Source organism: Myotis brandtii, unplaced genomic scaffold, assembly GCF_000412655.1.
Source record: "Myotis brandtii unplaced genomic scaffold, ASM41265v1 scaffold134, whole genome shotgun sequence".
NCBI lineage: Eukaryota > Metazoa > Chordata > Mammalia > Chiroptera > Vespertilionidae > Myotis > Myotis brandtii.
Genome location: NW_005354756.1, coordinates 2,148,652 through 2,153,969, shown reverse-complemented (window position 1 = coordinate 2,153,969; position 5,318 = coordinate 2,148,652).

Below are 5,318 nucleotides of genomic sequence, written 5' to 3'. Positions count from 1 at the left end.
GTTTTTAATGTAAGTGAAATCCATCTGTGTGATTCATATGTGAAATGTGTGAAAGACAAACACTGTATGATCTCACTTATATGTGGAATCTAAAAATATGGAACTCAGAGAAACAGGAGTAGAATGATGGTTGTCAGGAGCTGGGAGGTGAGAGAAATGGATAGGTAAGTCTTGACATGCATGTGCAGCTCAGACTATGGTTTATAGGCACTCCCACCAGCTTCCTTTTAGTGAGGAAATGGAAGCCAGGGAAATCAGAAGAATAACTTGAGGCCAATCAGCAGTTGGGCAGGTAGACCACCCCAGGTCAGAAATTTACCTATCTGAAGTGTCCACTGTTTCTCTCCAGGTTACCAAACCTAGAGCAGATGCCTTCTGGGTAGACTCAGGGTGGGCAGCCATCACTCCTTCCTAAAGGGTTTTCCTCCAGGCTCTGGTTGAGCAGCAGGCAAAGCAAATTGGAATGACTGGGGTTGTTGGTTAGAGGAACCGTTTCTTCAATGGAAGCTTTGGGGCGCCCCTGTGTGGTTGTCACAGGAACTGCTGGTCCAGACTTGGACTGAGACAGGCAGGCAGCAAGGTCCTGGCCCTGTGCCAGACATACCATAGTCAGGGGCTCATTTGATCTTCAGCCTATTGGCCTGTGAGCTTCACTGGTTTGGTTCCCGGTCAGGGCACATGCCTGGGGTGGCAGGCTTGATCCCCAGTAAGGGGCGTGCAGGAGACAGCCCATCGATATTTCTCTCTCATTGATGTTTCTATCTATCCCTCTCCCTTCCTCTCTCTAAAATCAATAAAAACATATTTTTTTTAAAAAAGCTTAAATGGAACATTTAATTCAGACCCTCAACTAGGCTTTGGAACTGAGTAGTCATTTTTGGACCTTATAAAGGGCTTCCCAATTTTATTAAACCCAATGCTTCCAAATTATCATCTCAACATTGAATTGACACAAAAATTATTGAGATTTTACATTTCCTTTTTCATACTAATGGTTTTAAAATCTGGTAAGTATTTTGCACTTACATCACATTGCTATTGAGACTAGCCATACTTCAAATATAGCCACATGTGACCAGGGTGACTGTATTGGACAGGGCAGCTCTAGACATTATCATATTGAAAGCACGGCCCTCAGAGAGACTGACCCACTTGCACAGGTTTCAGTCACATGCCAGAGGTGCTCACACGTGAGTATGGTTTCATTATTTCCTCTTCATAGAGGTGATCACACTTCATCACCACCTTCTTGCCTGCCTTCCCACTACACTGAAACATCATGAGGGAAGGAACTGTGTCCACCCACCGCCAATGCCACCACCATCAATTCCCAGCAAGGATTTGCTGTCAGACTGCCTGCACAATTAGAGGAGAAGTGGCTATTTGCTCAGCACCCTCCCTGAGCTAGGCACTCAGTCACTTTATCATCATTCCCCATCACAGTCCCAGAGGGCCCACAGTCACACATTCATTATGGAGCATAACACCATTTGGGGAGGGAAAGCCACTTGCCCAAGGTCACCCATGTGGTAAGTACCCAAGTGGGACTAGAATCCAGGCCTGGTCGGTTCCCACACTTCATGCCTTCCACCTCACCAAGGGCAGTCTCAGAGGGACTGTCGTCATCCAGTCCAAGTCTGGTCTTTGGGGACAAGAAACAGCTATATTTTATTATAAATGTTTACCACTGTTCAGTTTTTTGCATATATTACTGGGATAAAAATTAATTATAAGTTTAAAATCCCCTATATACCACCTCTCCTCCCCCGAGGGAAAGTGCATGAATTAACCTTTATGTGTTTCATAGATCAGATAGCTATTTTTGTTTCTGCTCTGACATTATCTGGAAATAAAATTATTTTGAGGTTTTCAACAAACCTGCTGACGTTAGAAATTTCTGTATCTCTCTTGCTCATGTGAAGGGCTTTGTAATTATCCCTTCTTTGAATTTCCCACCTCCTGGCAGTTATCAGGGCTGGAGAAAATGCCCAGTCCACACCAAGTAGTGGGCATAGTGTTTTGGTAAGAGTGTTGAGATAAGACTTAGTTATAAAACAGTTGGTTAGAATGAGAGTTCTGTTCAAAAAGAAACAACAGGCTCAAGGTGGAGTCCCTTGTCCCCATCACAGCAAACCAAGATTTTTTTTTTAAATACATTTTATTGATTTTTTTACAGAGAGGAAGGGAGAGGTATAGAGAGTTAGAAACATCGATCAGCTGCCTCCTGCACACTCCCCACTGGGGATGTGCCCGCAACCAAGGTACATGCCCTTGACCGGAATCGAACCTGGGACCCTTGAGTCCGCAGGCCAACGCTCTATCCACTGAGCCAAACCGGCTACGGCGCAAACCAAGATTTAATTGCAATTTCACCTCCTTCCGGATATGCGACCTTGAACCAATTTTTGTTCATTAAGAGTTCTGATCTGTAGCAAGTCCCCCAGTATCTCCTGAAACCTAACATTTTCATAGAGTTCTGGTGCTCAGGCAGCTGGCTTTGAGCCAATCTTGCCACTTATTAGCTCTGTGACCTTGGACAAGTTATTTAACTGATTTAAACTTGTTTCCTCATTCACAAAATGGAAATAATTATAATGTCCCCATTTCTTAAGAGTTTTGGTGAGGATTAAACGGGACAATGAATGTATGTGATAACGTATGTAGTATTTACTTGGATTGGCCAATAAATTAGCTATGGTCAGTATTATTTATAAGAACAATGTTGATCCTATGCAAACACCTGTATATGCAGTTAGCATAAGTGGTATTAAAAATAATATAACACATTAAAAATAATATTTCATGGGGTTGGTATTAGATAGACTGTAGTTCAGATCTGAGTCAGTTACTTGCCTTCTCTAGGATTCAAGTGCAGTGATCAAGCAAAGTTAAGGTGGTCTGTGCACCCCACTGGGGCTTATGTTAGTGCAGACCTCACATATCTGGGCCTACATTGATGAAACAAAATTCACTTGCTGAGATTTTTGAAATTTGATGAATAGAATTTGAAAATCAGCTTTCATCTTAGGGCCATATAGACAGCATATACAATGCAATAATGTCCATGATATAAAGAGTTCCTCTATGTTAATAAGAAAAAGGCAACTGAATAGAAAAATGGGCAAAGGTTCTGTCAGAAGAAATAGAACAAAATGCTACCTGTATGAAAAGATTTCCTAGCAGTAATACTCAAATAAGTGGAAACATTTTAAATAATACAACTGGTTGTTTTGGTGTATGGGAAACAAATTAATATTGGTGTTTGTTTGCTTAAATTAACTTTTTTATTTTGAGATAATCATAGATTTACATGGATTTTAGGTAATAATACAAAGAGATCAGATGTACCCTTTACGTAGTGTCCCCCAATAAGTGTCTTGCAAAATTATAGAATATGTTTACAACCCGGGTATTGACACTGATACCGTCAGGATACAGAACAATTCTATCACCATAATGGCCTGTAATGTTGCTTTTTAGACTCATACCCTAGAACAGGGGTGGGCAACCTTTTTGTGAGTGCGTGCCAAAACCAGCAAAATCTCTGACTCAAAATTCTTCTGCGTGCCAACCCTAATTTTTTGAGGACATGTTACGCCTACTTGATATCTCTTAAGGTGTACGTATGTGAAGAACCTTGAAGAAATAATAAAATTCATTCGAGCGACAAAAACACAGTATATGATGATGAAAAATACATTTATTTTTTAATGTATACATGTACACTGATAGTCCGACAGAAAACTTTATGACTCTGTTTGATATTATCAGTGGGACTTTTGCTGCTGCATCACTGATGACAGAGATTCTACATCAGGTTTTTATTTCGTGACCTTCAGAGATATGCACGAGCTACTACTTTCATCCGTCAGGCTACTCCCATTATGAGACTTAACAAAATTCATCACTGAGAACAAAGATTCACAAGCGTATGTGGATGAAACCAAAACACTGGTCAGATCTAGGAAGGCAGGGAGAGTTAAGGCAGAGGCATAGAAATTGCTCTTCCCCTCTCTCGTCAAACCATGTCTATGGTCTTTAAGATAACTTGTTATGTAAAATTATTTATTTATCTCAGATGCACCTACACTGAATTTATCTGAAAAACAAAAAAGTTGATATTAAGAAAAAAATGTAAATGGAAGATTATAAGAGAGGGTTTCGCGTGCCAGCAAAAGTTACTGGCGTGCCATGTTTGGCACGCGTGCCAGGGGTTGCCCACCCCTGCCCTAGAATGTTATATATATGGAATCATATAGTATGTAAATATTTGGGATTGGCTTTATCTTTTTTTCTTTCCACTTAGCCCAATTCTTCAGAAATTCATCCCACTTGTGATGTGTATCAATAGTTTGCTCCTTTTAACTGCCATTTGGTATTGAGTGGTTTGTTTGCTTGCTTTGAACAACTGGACCATTTAATAAATTATGCTGGCCAAACTGGTTATCCATGTGAAATAAATTTTTTATTTTTTTATTATTATTATTTTGTTGTTGTTAATCCTCACCTGATATTTTTCCATTGATTTTTTTTTTTTTTTTAGGGAAAGTGGAAGAGAGAGGGAAAGACAGAGAGAGACATCAATGTGAGAGAAACCCATCAACTGGTTGCCTCCTCGGGGAGGAGCGTGCAACATGCCCTTGATGGGAATCAAACCCCGGACCCTTTGGTCCACAGGCCGACGCTCTATCCACTGAGCCAAACCAGCTAGGACTGAAATACATTTTTTAAAGACATTTTTATCCCACAACCGTAGGCAAAGAAATGAATTTCAACGGAATAAAAGGTTCAAATGAAACAAAGCTGTTTTACAGAAAACCGCTCATACCCTAGTGAATGTCACCTTCCTGAATAAGAACGAAAAGTCAGAATCCAACAAACACAAGGGCGCTTTGGCTAACCCCAGACACACAGAAAACACTTGTTTTGGCAAAATGTGTCAACATAGAGATGACATCGCTCGAACATATTTCTAACAAGGTTCATTCCTGGGTCATGTAAAAAATTCATGCAAACCAGCAAGCCAATTTGGGGGGAAAAAAGTCACGGAGAGTAAGGCCACCACAGGCCAAGCCAGGACCACACACGCAGCGCTGGCCACGCCACGCTTCCCCCAGGACGGCCTAGTTCCTTCGTCCCCTCCACCCGAGTCGCCACAGTAACAAACGCAAGGAAACCGGACAGCCCTCCCTTCGCCCAAATGAAAAACCGAGTGTGGAAAAGGGAAACGCCAGCGCATACCCGCCATCCCGCCACCCTGCGAGCGGGGCCCTCGCCCTGCAGTCCTGGCGCCAGACTCCCCGGGGAGGACGCCTCCC